This window comes from Pyxicephalus adspersus, chromosome 9 (assembly GCF_032062135.1).
Source record: "Pyxicephalus adspersus chromosome 9, UCB_Pads_2.0, whole genome shotgun sequence".
Taxonomy (NCBI): Eukaryota; Metazoa; Chordata; class Amphibia; order Anura; family Pyxicephalidae; genus Pyxicephalus; species Pyxicephalus adspersus.
The window spans coordinates 62431017-62450813 of NC_092866.1; the positions used below are offsets into that span (position 1 = coordinate 62431017).

General features: G+C 37.5%; 1 protein-coding gene and 1 long non-coding RNA gene across 8 annotated transcripts in view; one reads left to right on the forward strand and one right to left on the reverse strand.

The window, feature by feature from the left end:
* Positions 1–19797, forward strand: part of MICAL2 (microtubule associated monooxygenase, calponin and LIM domain containing 2) — a 151118-nt gene that overhangs the window by 99708 nt on the left and 31613 nt on the right. The gene's annotated exons all lie outside the window — the stretch shown is intronic.
* LOC140338189 (uncharacterized) lies at positions 3730–16176 on the reverse strand. 2 transcript variants are annotated; one of them, XR_011922207.1, is made up of 2 exons: positions 16003–16176; positions 3730–5013 (listed from the first exon to the last, which is right to left on the reverse strand). It is a non-coding gene; the product is annotated as an uncharacterized lncRNA (long non-coding RNA). The 2 variants fall into 2 exon arrangements; XR_011922208.1 differs by lacking the exon at positions 16003–16176 and adding an exon at positions 8182–8681.

A 19797-nucleotide genomic window follows, 5' to 3' on the forward strand; every position in this document is an offset into this window, starting at 1 on the left:
GAATCTAATATTCATAATTAGTCAACCACATACTTGACAGGGGGCCCCAATCTATACCCCAGCATTTCCCAAATGTTTTACTCCAGAGGAACCCTTTATATAACTTATGTTTTAGGGAACCCCTGTTAAATATTTACTTGGGGGTCATTGGGAAAATGTTCCTTAAAATGAATGGTCATTGGGAAGAACGTCCAAAGTATAGTTGTGGTCCAAATACCACCCCCATGGAGCACTATTAAGATATTTGGACATTCTTGCACCTCTGTCAGGTGGTGTTAGACCGGGAAGTATGCAGGCACCATCTGATGAAAGAACAGATAGCCACAGCTCAATGACCCCTGTAACTCTCTGGAGGAACCCCTGTATTCCTAAAGAGGAACCCCTGTAACCCTCTGGAATGTCCCCTGTAATCTTTTGGAGGAACCCCTGTAACCCTCTGTAATATTCCCAGTAATCCTATAGAGGAACCCCTGTAACCCCTTGGAGGAACCCCTGTATTCCTATAGGGGAACCCGTGTAACCCTCTGGAGGGACCCCTGTAACCCCTTGAAGGTACCCTGGAGTTCCACTGACCTTGGCTGAGAATGGCTTCTCTATTCTATGAACCCTGAACTTTCTTTAATCTCTGCCCAATATTGTGCACTCCTTGTATTGAAATATATACAAAAAAAATCTGTTGGCCAGTTCAAAATGGCTTCCCATTTGCTCATGATTCTACTTCTTCATCCAGCCTGTCTTTAAATATAACTTTTTACTTGTTTTAATATATAACTTTTGTTCAAAAATCAAACTGAAAATCAACAGCAACGAGCCATAAAAGTGATTTGCAGACAGAATGAATCAACTTGAAGCAAAACATTTACAGACGTTGTTGTCGAATATTTGAAATAGGAATCTTTCTTGGGAATCATCGTGCTAAGTCTCAGTTTGTTTGTCCATTTGTTGTAGCAACAATTCTACGTATCGTGTTTTTCTATTCTCAGCCTAAACCTAAAACAGAAAAATAGGCGGCAGGCTCGGTTATGTCCCGGAAATGTTTAAGGACAGAATCATTTGTGAACATGATTCCAGGTTTAATGTATAACTAGAGTTCATTTTATACCAGACATTTCATGACCAAGCAGACAATACACCTTTAGTTTACAACCATTGAGACATGAAATGGGTCCAAGATATTGTTTAACTAGCTTTATCTTCCTACTCGTGTTACAGCCCTGAATGGAGGGTGCACGCCCTGTATTGTAGGTTGGAACGATGAAGTAATAATAAACATAAAGATGTGTGTGTGTTGGGTTCCAGGCTTCTTGTTTTCTATGATTTATTTAGTTTTATTTTCTTGTGTTACCTCTGATCTATGTTGAATTGTATTCTGTATTTTGTTCCCCCTGTTGTATATCCTAGAGAGTCCTATTTATCTCTGGCTTTCAGAATCTTCATCTGACTATATAAGATCAATCACCATCATTTTTATACATATTTTTTATTTATTTTTTATTTCCTTTTGTGTTATTTTTTGTTGACCATATTCCATTGGTAGACCTTCTTTACTTCTCTTTTGAGCCCACTCAGCCTTTTTAACATTTAAAATAACTTGTAGGTCTTGGGGAACATCCTATATGTATTACCCCTATTTAATGTACAGCGCTGCGTAATATGTTGGCGCTATATAAATCCTGTTTAATAATAATAATAATACTATATATTTACAGCTCACTTTATATTAGCATAGTAGTCATTGAGAATAATGTCATCCTTACAGATAGCCAAATAGATCATTGGTGTCTGATAAACTGTCCTGAAAGGTCTGAATTTCTCCTGGCTCAACTAGAGGAACCCTTGTGGAGAAACACTTCTCCAGAGGTTTGCTGGGTTCCTTCAACAATGAGCGAGTTCTTCTGCTCCATAAAGATACCAAAGTCACCAATGACCTTTATGGGGCTTTCTTTCAATTGACTACAAGTCAATTGAAGGTCCCATTGACTATCAATGTAAAGTGGAATGTCGCTAAAATTCAAGGTAGCCCCTTCTGCCCTGACCGAAAGTCATGAGGCACATTTCCAATGACCATCAATCTTCCTGTCCTCTTTCACATTCATCTAGGATGGGGCTTTTTTCCCAAAAGCCCCTGATGCCCAATGGAGAGATAGATTGGGTGCAATGGCCCATAGGCCTTATTGGGTCCAATAGCCAAAAAGATCATTGGTGTCAGTAGTAATTGACCTTTTTGCGACCTCTGCAAGTTGCACCTTTTGCGACCTCTGGAGGAACCTTAGTTGAAAAAACAATGCTGTAGACTAATTTTAAAAACTTTATAGTTGACCTATCCTTTACCTAATAATAGACTATATATTTCTTTTTTTATATTTCTTCCAAATATTGGACTCCAGAATCTGAACAATAAACTCTGGGCTCCCAAAAATTGGACCCTAGGCACCCAATAATAGGTTTAAGATGTATTCTTCATTGACCTTTTACAATACTATAATACTAATTGTCTGGAACTATTTACAGAATATTTTATCTGTAATAAAATGTTAGACTTTTCTTTTTTTGTAATTGTGCTTACCCAGGGAGCTAGGAACCAATGATGAGGTATGGAGCTTGATCCCTGAATAACTACAAAATCGAAACTCTCTTCATTATTGAACCTGAAATCAAGTTTAGAAATTGACTTGATGGCCCTGATTTATTAAAGCTCTCCAATGCTGGAGAGGATACACTTTCATCAGTGAAACTGGGTGATCCAGCAAACCTGGAATGGATTTTGTGCTAGCAAATGTTTTGAATCCTCTTCAGTAGGGATGAGCGAACACCTGGAAGTTCGGGTTCGCCGGGTTCGGACGAACTTCGGCTCAAAGTTCGGGTTCGGGTACCCAAAATCGTAAAGTTCAGTATGGACCCGAACAGGTTCGCTCAACACTACTCTCCAGCCTTGCAGAGCTTTAATAAATCAAGCCTGATTATATAAATCTGACATAAAGTCAATCAGAGTAAACCTATCAGTAACTGGCCCTCCAATTCATTCACATTTTATGATCTATAGCAAACATCTTACTAGTTGTAGTTAGATTGTGTATTCTTCATTGTTGAGTATTTATATTTTTCTTTGTTGAGTATTATATTTATATATAAAGTAAACCAAGCCGCTGACATCTTTTAGGGTTATCTATACCTAATAGGTGGTGATAATGAATTGAGCAGTATGGTGAAGGGAATCTAATGGGCAATATTGGCCAATCCATTGTAGGGCTGTAATTATGAAAAGGTTACGAACCCCCACAATACAACAGAACTCCCCATTTCTTTCCCAGCTGGTTCTGTTCACTACAAGATAACGGGTCTCCCCTTTCTATTCAGGGGATTTTCCTAGACTATTAATTGTTAGACATCCTTCCTGCTTGAAATAAATCCTTAATCTTTATCTTTTGTCTTCTACAGCTAAAATTTATATCATTCTTTATAAAGAAAATGTCACAAACTCATAATTTTTGTAAGATTCTTTCTTTCATCTCCCAGCCAGTTTGCTTTCTATCCATTCTCTGGTCTGTTTGAAAGTAGCGGATGTTTTTTTTAGGTTAAGAATACTTGTCCTGGTGTGTTAGCTTTGTCAACTAATCTACGGTCTACAAATTCTTCTGTATTAGTGTATCACCACCTTCCTTTATACTGGATCCAGTTATTAACATTTCCCAATAGAAAAAATGAAATATGACTTTAATTTCTTTAGAATGTAATTCAAGTTCAACAGTTTAATTCTTGCAATTGTGCAAAAAACAAATTAAGCAGGAAAAAATGATGAACTATTCTTTATCATTGGAACACAATATTATTATTATTATTATCATTATTATTATTATTATTAATAATAATAAACAGGATTTATATAGCACCAGCATATTACGCAGTGCTGTACATTAAATAGGGGTTGCAAATGAGAGAGAGATACAGACAGTGACACAGGAGGAGAGGACCGTGCCCCGAAGAGCTTACAATCTAGGAGGTGAGGGTAGCAGCACACAATAGGAGGGGGGGTTATGGATTGGTGGATGAGTAGTGAAGGTTTAGGAGGCAGAAGAAGACGGGTAGGTGAGTATGAAAAGATGGGTTTTGAGTTCTCTTTTAAATGAGCAGAAAGTAGGGAAAAGACGAATAGGACGAGGAAGACCATTCCAGAGAGTCGGGGGAGCTCTAGAGAAGTTTTGGAGACGTGCGTGTGATGAGGTTATGAGTGAGGAAGTCACTAGTAAGTCATTGGAGGAGCAAAGAGAGCAGCTTGGGGGGGTATTTTTCTACCAGGTCAGAAATGTAAGTGGGATGGGAACTATAAAGGAACTTGAAGGCAAAGCACGGGATCTCAGGTGAAATGGAAGCCAATGAAGAGAACTACAAAGAGAGGCAGCAGATGAGTAGTGATGGGAAGGATGGCTGCAGAATTCATGATACATTCACGTGATTGGTATATGAGGGGCACGGTGTCAAACTTTTGGTGCAGTTTACCTTTGAACAAGTTTTTGAAAAGGGTGCAAGAGTTGAGTATGACTTGAGTATTAAGCTCATCGTGTGTATGGAGAATGATTTTAGGAGTCGAACGTACACAACATGGAGTTAAACATAGCTTGGACTTGTTTGGGAATATTAAAATTCATACTGACTACATGTGTTGTGTTACTAGAGGGTAAAAATAACACTACGTAATGTTTCAACTCTTCAGGCTAATATTTATTTATTATCCACCAAACACCATGGGGTGTGAGACCTATGCACCGAGCATGTTGTGCTTTAACGTCTCACAGCTGTGTCTCGCCCCGTCCATTTGCACTCCAGGCTCCTCTTGATATGATATCTTCAGATCTTGTGTTCTCAACTTCATAAGAGACAACCACCTTCTCTGCTGGTATTAGGGAAATTGTGACTACATAAACAGAAGGTTAAGCTCTGGGGAGCAGAATCGTAACAGAATAATACCCGTGTTTTGGCTGGCGGATCAAAAGATGGTGGTGGGTGATCAAAAGCCTGCAAGATGAGAGGTGAAAATACAATAGGTCAGTATAATATATACTCTAATGAACTTGGCATGGACTAGAGGACCTGTTCTTTTAGTTTATTAGCAATCAGCATCTCGTCTGGTTTACCAATATTTGGTCTTTGGCAGCTGAACAATTTTTGGATTTTCCATCACTTTCTCTCCTGGTGACAGTGGCCAATGGGGCAAATGAAGAGGGTGAATCTCCCCAGCTTAGACACATGATAATAAAAACACACCAGAATGGATGTTCTAAGCCCTAATACTCAAAAATATAAACTTAAGAAACGTGGATATAATTGCACTTCCAACTCAAATTCCAAAAGCAGAACTGAACTCACTTTGTCTTGTTCCCTCAGAAGCATTACCACCTTCACCCGGTTTGTCTCTAGGTTCAGGATCTTTGGCCACCCCGATAGGTTAGGAGACCCCTGACCAGGGGCGGACATAAGGAGGTGCAAAGTGTGCTGCTGCACAATGGCCCCAGACCTTCCTCAGCCAACAGGAGACCCCACAGGAACTCCAAATGAGTTCTACACAGGGGCCACTGTTGGCTACGTCCCCCACTCTCCCTATCATAACTTGTGAACATTGTTGTAAGTTTGTATTTGTATTGTAAAAAAGACATAGCATGTCCCTTCTAAAATAAAGAGCCTGCCTGTACACATTTTTCAAGTTCAATTCCAATTCAGACAGTCATTTTTAATTTACATTATGTACATAACCACAAAAACTTCATTTGTTAGCTACTATATTTGCTTCAGCTGTGGCCCAAGAGAAAATTCAGTATATCATTTATGTCAAAACAGTGATGAGTCCAAGTTGCTGATTGACCCAGTATTTCAATTGGAAACATGGTTCTTGACCATCCTTGGATGGTTGATGCAACATCTCAAAATCTTCTGACCTGCTGATATTTTTACCCTCCCCAATCTCCAGAATCTGTAGGCTTCAGTTAGTTACATATCTGTGAGCAAAAACATTTTGGTGGAAAAAGTCAAAAAGAAATTTTAGACTGGTTCAAGGTATTTTACCAAAACTGCTCCAAAACCGACTCTGAGGCTACATACACATGTTAGATCCGTCTGCCAGGACAGATCCATGAATGACGTTGGACTCCTGCTGTACATACATCGGGATCTCATCCGATACAAGCCCTGAAACCATAATTGGATAATTGGACAAGAATCATTTGACGTGTCTACTTAGCCTTAGATATAGATATCAACTCTGCAGTTCTGTTCAAAAGGCCATCTCTGAACACCCAACACACTGAGCTTTAAAGAAGGCCAAGAACATAAAAAAATTGGATCAGTGGTCATTGGATCACCAAAACCTGACAGCCATTGACTGGAAAAATATTGACTGGTCTAAATCCATGAATGTGATTTGTGTTGCGTGCATGACTAAGGTTGACAGTATTGTAACTGGGTTGGATTGTCTTCTTGACACACATTCAACCCCAGAGATAAAGTAGTCCAAGTATGATCATTTTAGTATAGTATGAAAGAATTCAACATGTTTCGGGAGTCCTTTCTCGGGGCTAAAGTATGGAACGAAACATAATACAAATAACTCAACAATCAGAGTTGTTCCCAATCAGTAGAAAAGCAGATTGATGTTTTGTAATATAATTTTAAACTTTATAACACCAAAAAAATGTCAACACAACAACGATAACAAAATGTGAAAATAAATATTTAAATAATTATAATAATTAATAATAATAATAATATTATAAATAATATTTATAATATTTTAATTAGTTATAATAATGATAATTAAAATAATCCTTTCTTTGTTAGGCAAACTTCCGTAAAGTACGTTCACTCTATATTATAAAAAAAAAAATCTGAAATATTATTAAGTAACCAATCACAATACTTAAAATTATTAGGTAACCAAGTACAAGTATTTTATTGAATGAGTCTCTATACAATATCAGCATCAGTGTTTCTCAATGAGGGTTCCTCCAGGGGTATCTAGGGGTTCCTTGAGCAACAAACAATTTGTAACTCTCAAGTCAGTTACCGCTGACTCCAATGAATTATTTGTCACCTTTATCTGTAAGGGAGACATTCTTTCCACTGGCCAACATTAAGCCTGATTTATTAAAGTTCTCTAAGGCTGGAGAGGTTACACTTCCATCAGTGAAGCTGGGTGATCCGGCAAACTTGGATTGGTTTTCTTCAAAGTTATTGGCTAGCATATGTTTTGAATCCTGGAACAGATCTTTTTGAGGTTTGCTGGATCACCCAGGTTCACTGATGAAAGTGTATCCTCCCCAGCCATGGAGAACTTAATAATAATATATAATAATAAATAATAAATAATCAGGGCCAATGAAAGAGGCATTCATCCCATTTACCACAATACCATAACCTGGGCATATTTTAAATATTGCTAGGAGTTCCCTGAGACCTGAAAATAATTTATTGGGTCCCACAATTTTTCAAAAGTTAGAAAAGGCTGATCTACATGCTGAATTATTAATTATGCATGCTGTGCTTCCATTTGAGAAACGCAACTTTAATTTAAATTACTTACCCAATTAAAGTGAATGCAATGATGTAATAAAAACAAAGAAAAACATACAGATCAGTAACTACATAATACATTCAGCCACTTGACAAATGTATCCAAACCTTAGCAATGAATTCTTTATTTGCTTCCTTTATATATTTCATGATATGGGATTTGTCATATTTGTTCAATAAATGTACAGAGATACCTGAAATCTGGTAACTTGCTGTGCCCACCCATGTACTTCTTCCCTTGTGTTACAAAACATCTGCACCTTATAATATAGAGATAAGGAGAGGCGGCAATGTTCTGTTATCCAGCAAAAGACAACTAAGTTGGCACCATCAATGGCAATTTTATTCAGCATACAGAATACTGGGATTTCTAATGAGCAGATATTTTGCTTTATTTAGAATCTTTAACAAAAAAACATGGAAAATGTGCACACATGCAGAGATGTACTCCATATGTTTCATTTTGCGCAGACATACAATTTCATGGTAATGAATGTTAATAAAATTCAGATGACAATAATGCATTGTAGCGTCCTCGGATTAGATTCATGTTTCCGATGCGTCACTGCAATGCAAAACAATTAAAAAAAAAACACCAGACATGCACAGATTGCTCCATACCTTGTATAATCCTTGTGTGATGTGACCATGCTGATTCTTTTGCTTGTCTCGCTGTTGCTTGTGCCTTTTGTCTTTTCTGTCTGTCCTTTGTGTCACGCTGACCGGCGCGCATTTCATGGTAGGTACAGAAGACTGCGTCTTTATTTTAAAGTTGTATTTTTATACCTCTGATTTAATGAGATGCCACTTATAAAACCATTACAGTTGGGGTGTAAAACCTCCATGTTGTTCAACTTGGTCAGCAAAAAGAATGGAAAGTTTGAGGCTTATATTCAGGTTTTATAGAGAAATTCTTCATTTAGTGAACTATAGTAAAAAGTTGATGAGATTTTATTATGAAATGTTCTGCAAGAAACAAGTTTACCTGGTTAAACATTTGTCAGGTAGTTAAGGCTTTAGTGGCAGTTCTTTTTTTGCTGTTTGAAAAGTTAACTGCTTGTTTGCAGTTATTTCAATAGCATTGCATTGATTGCAATGTACTATGGCTGAGGTTGTTAAGAAAATACAACTTATTTTTCCAAAGGTCCAAAAGAGTCTTATTTTCTCCAAATATTTCGGACAATAACCCATAATGAGGTTATAAATCAATAACATGCTGATATTTGTGGTAGTAGAACAAAAAGGTCCGGGAAAAAAATGCAGTTGGTGTCTAGATGACGTATTGACACTTGTGGCCAAAGTCAAAGATTCATTGACAGTTGAGGCCAGAACATGGTAGCCTTTGGGGGGGAGCACAATGACACCTTGGGTTTCATAACAGCAACAAAGGTTCAGTGATATTTATTGGCCAGAACAGGAACATGTTATCTCCTGGGGGTCAGGGCAAGAGAGCTAGATCTAGGGCATATTGGCAATTGGAGCCAGAACAAAGATACACTGACACTTGAAGGCCCAGAAAAATGGATCTTGAGGTCTAGAAACGATGTTATAGTGACAAATTAAGATCCAGAACAATGACGTACTGACAAATGAACAATAATATATTGTTACTTGAGGTCCCAGAATAATGGCAATGTGACACCTGCTAATCATAAGGATTCCTTTTTTTTGACGAATACTACCTAGCTGGAATACAATGCCTTAATCAGTCATTGATAAGTGGATTTTGATTGGTACTGCATTTAAATAGAGAAACAAAAGAACAAGAACTTGAGGGCCGGAACATGGCCATAATGACACCTAAAAGTACAGCTCAATGTGTCACTTAGGGGCCACAATGGCACATTGACACTTGAGGCCAAATCAAGGATGGACTGACTTCAGTGGGCCCAGGTAAATGACACTTTGAAGTCTACCAACAATGGTATGTTGGTGAATAATCACACATTGACACGTTGGAAAACAACAAGAACATAATATTTGAGGACTCAAATATTATTTGAGGATAAATGACATGACCATTGGGGACCAGAACAAAAACATACTGACACATGGGGCCAGATCAAGGATATACTTACAATTGACAGACCAGGACAATGACATATTGGCACTTGAGGTCTACCAACAATGGTAAAGTGATGATTGGAGACTCATAATAAGGACATGTTGACACTTTGGGCCACACTGACATGTTGACACTTTGGGATAAATGACATAGGGGCCCTTTTGGGATGAGAACAAGAACATACTGACACATGGGGCCAGATCAAGGATATACAGACTATCAACAGACCAGAACAATGGCATAGTCACACTTAAGGTCTACCAACAATGGTAAAGTGGTGATTAGGGGCCACAAAAAGAATTAGGAGACACCTAAGGGCTCAGATAAATGGCATAGGGACCTTTGAGGACCAGAGGTCCAGTAACAATGGCGTAAAGGGGATTATGGACCCATGACACACTGACAGTTGGAGCTACAACAAGAATAGACTGACCCATGAGGACCCAGGTAAAAGACATAGTGACACTTTAGACCTACCAACAATGGTATAGTGGTGAATAAGGACATGTTGACACTTTGGGCCACAACAGGAATATACTGACATCTGAAGGCTCAGATAAATGACACAGTGACCCTTGGGGACCAGAGCAAGAACATACTGACACATGAAGCCAGATTAAGGATATACTGACACTTGATAAATTAGAACAATAACATAGTGACACTTGAGGTCACTATGTTATTGTGGTAATTAGGGGCCACAACAAGAATATATTGACACCTGAGGATCAATAACATAGGGACCTTAGTGGACCAATACAAGAGGCTTAACAACAATGGTATAATGGTGATTGTTGACCCAGAACAATGACACACTGACACCTAGAGCCATAATAAGAATAGATTGACACCTGATGGCTCAGATAAATGACATAGGGACCTTTGTGGGCCAAAACAAGAAGTATGGCAACATGGTGTATGATAGTAATTATGGACACGGAACAATGACACACTGACAGTTGGAGCCACAACAGAAATAGACTGACACCTGAGGGCCAAGAAAAAAGACATAGTGGCCCTTGGAGACTAGAACAAGAACACATTGGCATATAGGGGTCCGAGCAATATTGTACTGACACCTGAGGGTCCGGAACAATGAAAAAGTAACACATGAGGTCTAGAAACAATGGTATAGTGATGAGAAACCCCAGAATAATAAAGCAGCAACACTTGGATTTCCCAGAACAATCACACCTGAGAAACAAGAACAGAGGTGACCCATGGTGCCGTACCTTATCTGAATTCAGGTGGCATAACCAACAGTAACCAGGAGAATAAATTGCTGAAATCAGACCAGTACAAGATAAATTACTAGTTATTCTGAGTCAAAGTTGTTGGAGTCACTTTTTGGAGTAATTTTATTTTTAATCAGAATGACGACTAGAGAGAAAATAGGGAAATACCCCACTTGACAAATGTTCCAACGCTTGCAAACTCAGTACCCCCAGACATTTTGGCTCATGATTTAAACAAACCTATTCACTCATCTCATACATTTTGTAAATCTCCAGAGCCCAAAATGTTTTCATGAATCAGAGACGACCGAACTTAATCCTCCACCGCTGACGTCTGCTACGGGCCAAGGTGTGCGGGCTAAGAGTCCCAAATAAGCATTTGACCTTTCTGTTTTATAGAGCCGGAATTATACAAGGTGACTTTATCTTCTCTATAAAACAGATCTGATGCACAGTCCCCTAATGTCACAGCAATGGAGGCTCGGGGCAGCCAAATTCTGATGTTTAGGAGATGACATATGACAGTCATTAAGGACAGGGGGGAACATTGCCGGGAAGAGACATAAAACTCAGCCATGGAAAAGTTACTGAGAAGGAATCCACAGCTTCTTATGTACCTAAAGAAGGTCCAGGCAATGGAAATATTTGAAAAGGCAAACATCAGATCTTCATTTTAATCATTCTTATAGGTAAAAGTGATACGTTTGGATGAGGAAAAAACTCTGAACACTTATTTAACCAAAATATCAATAAATGTGTGACATGGAAATCGTAAGCACACCCTTGGCCCCTTGACACCCTTTAAGATGATATCACCCACTTCTTGTATTCATTTTGCATATCTGCCCACCGCTCTTTGGCATTGACCCAGTGAAATAGTTGACCATGCAAAATCCTCTCCGTTACAAAGTGCTGGTGAGTTTTCCTATTTATATGGAATATGGTTAGGCCATTCCACACCCATTCATTTCTTTTTTCTGAGATGGATTTGTTAGTTTATTCTGGTCATTATTGTGCTGTATGATCTAATCCCAGCTCAACCTCAACTCTTACATTGCCTTCTAGCAGACTTTGATATCATGTAGAATTCATAGGTAACACAATAGGTCTGATTTATTAAAGCTCTGCAAGACTGGAAAAGATAGACCAATATAGGAGGACCTGGGTGATCCAGCAAACTTGGAATGGATCTTGTCCAGGATTGAAAATATTTGCCAACTAATAGCAAATTAAGAAATCTATTCCAGGTTTGCTGGATATTCCATGAGAGTATATCCTCGCCAATCAGACCCTATAACTGCATAATTGCCGAGACCCTGAAGCAGAACAACATATCTGATCCATAACATTTCCACCACCGTCCTTCACAGTTGGTATGATGTTAATCTCCGAAAATGCCCTGAAACATGTCTACTGTTTCTGTGGGAAACCTAATAATCATTCTAAAAAATATTTTTCCTAGAAGACCCAGTATTTGCCTGCATGTTCAATGACAAACTGTAGCCATGACCATACACAGACCTTGGATATCCAAGGATTAAAAAAGACTAAATCCCTCTGCATGTTCCCTATGGATCGCTATATATGAACATGTGATTCTAATTTCCTAGATTCAAAGTGGTGGGAAGCCTACCCTTTCCCTGTAGCAAATCTAAATTTTTGTTACTTTAGATCATAATAATGAATACATATTGTCAGTTTTATGTCTTATATTCACCTATATCACCTTTACAGGTGCACTTACTTATATTACATAAATGACTGATACAATGATAAGTGAGAAAATGATTGGATTAGTGCTGACCCGTGACTTACCTATGATCTATGTGACATATATATATCTAGCAGACTTATAGCCAGCACCCTTTGTGTTTGTCCTTGTTTCTCATGTTCACCATTCATCCAATGAAGCACCCCAAATGTTATTTAACATATGAAATGGGTCAGAACTGGGCGGAGGACCCTTCTACGCCCTTGTAATAGAACTCTTACATTGCAATGGGCCATTCAAGCTCTCCACACTGCTAGAAATGGGCAAAACTCAAAGTTCTCATTCCCTTAAAATTTGGGTAAAATGTGAGAAAATTTTGGTAAAAAATGTTTCCAAAGTCAATAAGGAAAGTCATATTTCGCTGAGTTTGTAAGGGTGTAAAGCATTTTTAATATCTCTGCAAGGCCCTGGACCTGTTCTTGAGCCAAAAAGGTCCCCTTGCTAGCCTCAATATTCTGACCACTGCCAGCAAATCTGTTACTTTGCCCTCTTTGATCTTAATAATGCAAATAAACCATGGAGATTGTCAGGGCATTTTGGTATAATAAATTAGGAAACTTCTAAAGGTTCTCCGTGCTGCTTCTATGATCACACCATCACCAGTATTTGGATCTTATACCATAGCAATGCTTCCATGGTATCCCTTCTTCTCTTTATCTATACATACATATATAATGGTTCCAATTTCCTTTCCTATACCCAGCCCTGTATTGTTACATTTTACTTTGTAGTATGTCCGCCTTCCATTCTGCACTCACAGGTCTGCCTTTCCTTTGCAGCGTGTTTGGATATTGTGTACAGCACAGTTACCAGGACACCGCTATGTGTTGATGGAAGCATTTCTATCCGGTATGACCAAAGTTTAAACTCCAGATGAACCTTTCGTTTAAATAAGCTGAATACATTCCAGGTGCAAAGTCTTGTTAATTTTGGAAAGCAGCCACGGCCTGATTAGTAAAAAGTCTATCGTGCTAGTGAAAGACCCTCGCTCCTTGTGTTGAAGCAGTGGTTTCTCTGCAGAGATCCAGCATATTCTTTACTGAGCAGATTTGCAACTCAGAAAGGCTTTTGCTCTATGCAAGGGTTCTGGTTCTGATACAGCAATGGCTGTGTAAAATGTTGGACCATACAGAAAGCAAGGGTCCTTCTCTGCGGGTGCTGGTACTGGGCATTCTTTCTGCTACACATATACTGTGGCTGCAGTTTATGAACTGTAAGACTGTGCACACCTTTTGTTTTGGTGCAGCTATAATCTGTTTCACTGATTTGGATTTACGTACAAAACAGGAAAGCATATGGTACAAGAAAGGTGGCAATGGCAGACATAAAGTGGATTTGAGCCCATGGATCCCATAGAGTCCATACCTCTTGTATCCAATATAACACAATATTACTTGGCACCTAACATTTTATATTGCTATTCCATACTCCACTTCAATGCCCCTCCAGTAGGTAGTGCTACCTTTATTTTCTTTATTATCTTCTTCTTTATTACCTTTTATTATTATATTTACATTATGGCTTATAATGACCTTGGTGTTTCCTTGCACCGACAACACAGGGCAGGCACTGCGGATCAATGCATTAAAAATACATATATCCATTCTGTGTATTCGTGTATTTACACGTCAAATGTGTGTTTTTAGAGGCTTGATAACACAGTCAGTAAGAGATGTGCATGGTGCATGTACCCTCCAAGAAATTTTTTTATTGATTAAAAAAAAAATGCAACACCCATATACTGACCCCGGGCACCCAAATGTTCTCTTAAGGAGCAAAACTGGGACAGACCTGAGATCACCTCCTGATCAATGTATCACCCATTGTAGATGATAATGGCAGTGAGTAGGGGTTACCATGGTCTGCAACGTGTGTTCTGGCTATTTGGTTCTCATGGCCAACATTACATGTTTGAACAATTTGTTCTGCAGGAGCTCTTTGGGACCAAACTAGACCAGGCGGACTAATCCCCCAACCCTTTCCACCACACTCAGAAATTGAATACTCATCAATAAACCTTAGATATGACTCTGACATCCATTTTCTAATTGCCCCTTTTTTGGACCACTTTTGGTAAGTCCCCCACCCCCACTAGACCTGCGGGTTTGGAGATTCTGTGACCCATCATCCAGCTATTACAATATGTGAGTCAGATCTCTACATATTCCAATTTTTCCTGCTTCACATTCCGGATCTGGCTGTTCACCGGCTGCCCCATTTATCCAAACCCCTAGGTAGATACATAACCATCTCATCCAAGATTCACATTTTTATTAAATTAGTAAAATTTTGCATTTTGGGTAAACGTGTGAATCTTCCCCAGCATACTAAGGATTTAATTTAATTTTTTCAAAGGTTTTTAGTTTCATACTTTCACAAATAAATGTGCAGCCACACTGCTTCATCAAGACCTCTCTGCAAAATGCATTCCCTAACCCCCAAATATCTTGGTGCAGATCAATGAATAAATTAACGCTGGGGAAATCCTATCCTAATCCTATCCTAAAATAAAAAAAATAAAACAAATAATATTGCATATACAACTGCCACACAAAGCTAATTTGTCACCATGCAATCTGCAGCCAGTACAATTTTCTTTTTAAAAATTCAGTGCAATACGACGGCCTAGAGGTGTTCTGTAAATGACTGGTATAGGAAATCCTCCAGAAATATGATTTCTTCATTTTGTGATTGGCTAACATATCACCAAGATAGTAGTAACATTTTGGACATCCCCTATATAGGTCTATTTCAATGCAAGGAATATATGAACACTGTTTATTATTAATAATAATGTAATAATAATGATAATAATAATAAATAGCTTCCTAAATACCTTCCATTCTCAGAATACTAAAGGTGCACCAGGTGATTAAATAAAACCAGACCCTATCATACAATTATCAGTCTGCAAAGGAAAAAGTGAAACAATCGGCTCTTAGTTATGATCAGAAAAAGGTAAAAATCTGCAATAAAGTTTGATAAAATCAATGCAACATAAAATGAACATAAAATGAACTGTAAATGTTTGTTTAACAAATCACACTTTAAAGATACAGAACACATCAGCAACCCAAACTCCCTCCCGAATAACAATACAAACTCATATCACTTAGCATGTGCCCAAAAAACTCTTTCAATATTTAGGTTAAAAAAAATAAATAAAAGGTAAAATATAAAACAGTATTTATAAACAGTAAATGTGTCATTTATAAATACCCTATAAACCCTCATACTCTGTATTTTAAAACAAATGCAGATTCCTTGCAAGAGAATATTATATTCACTTCGACATAAATAATGCCAAAGCAAACGTTTGGACAAACAGTCCATAGAACAGTCCCTGCAGCGCACACATTCGTTGTATTTACCTGTAGGCTGAGGTCGGTAGAGCCCATGAAGTGCCCCGCTGGCACGTTGGCAAATGGTCCCAAACCGCCATCTAAGATTTGCCTGGATACAGAGGGAGCAAACCACATCAGCAACCGGTGTAACCTGTTCTTCCTACATGAACTTGAGCCCGTTCCATTGTTTATTTTACTACGCGAAGGAAAATAAAACAGAATAAACATACACGCCTATGTAGGAAGATGGATTTCAAGCAATATACTATATATGTAAAAATTGATACATATATATATATATATATATATATATATATATATATATATATAAAATTTAACCATCTCAGCCTAAGAAAGGGAAATATTTATTAGGTATTGGTCTAAGGGATTCTGCCATTAATTTTACACAATGGCTATTGTTTGATTTTTGAATGAAGTCTATACAATTCCTAGGGAAGACAATTTTTGGTTACTGAGTCACGTAGCTCCATCTGCAGGATTCTCTGAAAATGCTAAGTAGAGGAATCCTCAAGAAGATCCTGAAGCAGAAAATTCCTGATCCATAACATTTCCACCACCATCCTTCACAGTTGGTATGAGGTTAATCTCCTAAAATGCACTGAAACATATCTACTGTTTCTGTGGGAAACCTAATAATCATTCTAAAAACATTTGTCCTACAAGACCCAGTATTTGCCTACATGTTCAATGACAAACTGTAGCCATGGCCATACACAGACCTTGGATATCCAAGGATTAAATAAAACTAAATTCCTCTGCATGTTCCCTATGGATCGCTATAAATGAACATGTGATTCTAATTTCCTAGATTTAAAGTGGTGGAAAACTTACCCTTTCTATGTGGCAATTCTAAATTTTTCTTAATTTAGATTATGATAATGAATACATATCATCAGTTTTATGTCTTGTATTCAGCTATATCACCTTTACCTGTTAGCCGCAGTTGAATGAGAATATTGTTTGCCCGTTCAAATATGTTAAAAAAGTAAAAAAATTTCACCAGGTGCACTTACACATTACGTAAATGACTGATAGAATGATAAATGCGAATATGATCAGATTAGTGGTGACCCGTGACTTATGATCTATGACCTATGATCTATGTGACATATGTATATATATATACCATATATATATATATATATATATATATATATATATATAACCTTTGGAATTACATTAACATGTTAAAGTGTCTAATATTTAAATATACATATATCTATATTGTCCGTACTATAGTATCCCAAGGTATTTCCGCTGTACATTGTGCAAATATGTTTTGATCACGTATGCACTTTGGAGAGCTTTAATAAATCAGGCTCATTGTTGGGAGAGGAACTGGGATCTACATAAAGGGTAGTAAATATCTACTGCTGCTTTTACACATTTTCTGTTTCTACCCTACCATACCTACCAATATTGCTGGATATATATATATATATATATATATATATATAAATATATATGGTAAAGCCCTTGTGTTTGTCCTTGTAAATGCTAAGTAAAGGAATCCTAAAGAAGACCCTGAAGCAGAAAAACATATCTGATCCATAACATTTCCACCACCATCCTTCACAGTTAGTATACAATACAATATACAATATATATATATATATGTAAAAAACTTTCACCAGGTGCACTTGCTTACATTACGTAAATTAGTGATACAATGATAAGTGAGAATATGATCAGATTAGTGCTGACCTGTGGCTTACCTATGATCTATGTGACATATGTATATATATATATATATATATATATATATATATATATATATATATATATATGTCCCTTGTGTTTGTCCTTGTAAATGCTAAGTAAAAGACCCTGAAGCAGAAAAACATATCTGATCCATAACATTTCCACCACCATCCTTCACAGTTGGTATACAAAACAATAATATATATATATGTATATATATATATTTATATATATAAAATTTTTAACCATTCCAGCCTAAGAAAGGGAAATATGTATTAGGTATTGAGAGATGTCCAAGGGATTCTGCCATTGATTTTACACAATGGCTATTGTTTGATTTTTAAATGAAGTCTATACAATTCCTAGGGAAGCAATTCTTGGTTACTGAGTCACGTAGCTCCATCTGCAGGATTCTCTGAAAATGCTATGTGAAGAAATCCTCAATACTGAACAGTAGATGGCTCTTTTATTTTAAATGTCCCAAAATCCCTCACTTTCTTGTGCATTCATCTTACTGGTCTGTGCTCTGTGGTTGAATGACTGGCGGTGAGTAATTGCACTTTGCATGTATTCATTTTTTAATAATTCTGAAAGGGATAATTATATTTTATTGGACATATGCAGTAGCTTAACGTTCTGAATCTAGATTGCTATAGGTATTACATTTGGATAGTTATACTACATTAGCAATCAGTTAGAAAATACAATATAACTCTTTTCTATTAGGAGCAAGCATGGCTCTATACATTGTGTATGAAGGATGGGGATGTATGTAGTTGTAGTGTCAGCTCTGTACAGCACAATGGGGTGGCTACTAATGCAGACTTTATTTTATTTTATATAGCACCAACATATTACGTAGCGCTGTACATTAAATAGGGGTTGCAAATGACAGATGAATACAGACAGGAAGAGGAGAGGACCCTGCCCTGAAGAGCTGACAATCTAGGACATTCTGAATGGAGCATGAATTGTAACCACAGACATTAGGAATATTCATCTTTCTATAAGGGAACAAAGAGATTTATGGGGACTAATTAAACAATGGGAGGAAGGAAGGGATCAGGAAGATATAAAACAACATGAATTTGGTGCTATTATACGGCACATCTTGTAATGAAAGTGCATGTCTCAAATGCTGATATCCCAATGATATCTCAATGATATATATGAATCATTTTATATATAAATATATATATATATATAAATATATATATATATATATATATATATTTATATATATATTTGCAAAAATAAATTAGCATTTAAGATAAAGCTTTCAAACACTTTCAGCTGAATAATATAGAAATCAGAATTCAGAAAGCCGTCTTCTATAAGGGACAAACTTGGAACATTGACTGATTATCAGATATATGGATGAAATAACATTCAGACACATCAAAGAAACATTTTGTTTGGCCGCTGTGGTCGCCATTATGCGTCAGACCTGTGCCAATGTGCTGTAAAACCTGGCCATGAAATATTCTGCTTCCCATGTATCTCAGACCTGCGCGGGATCATAAATAACCGGCGTTTACTTGTGACAGATATGTTTCTCGAAAACACTTATCCCAGATATTCCCAGTATTTTGTTTTCATGAAACCAGCGGACAAGCACACGGCAAGCGCACGAAGTCTGCTCGTTAATATGTGGAGCCAAGACGATTACTGACTTCTTGGCTGTCACAAGTGACTTGGAAGGAATGTTTTGTACCAGTTGTTGGCACCAAATGTGACCTAGTAAGCGAAATGCCTGGATTACCGGCAACCTAGAGGTGCAGGCTGCTTAATCTTCATCAGAAGTGCTGGTCCTTAACGCAATCAGTCGTTTAGGATTTAATAATAATATCAGTTTAGGTTTCTAATCACTTTATCTTCTGCCTTCAGGAACATTCACTCAGCTGTATGTATATAGCCGTGTATGGGAGATGAACCTTCAGCTGTTTTATTGATGTCACCAGGCCATAAAAATTACCAGACCATATAAAAAGAAAAAGGGCGATATTGTTCTGTCAGTGTGACCTTAGTTTGGGGTGCCAAGTCATTGTGTCCTAATTCCGGGGCCCCAAAGTGTCATTTTGTCTTTTGTCAGAAGTACAA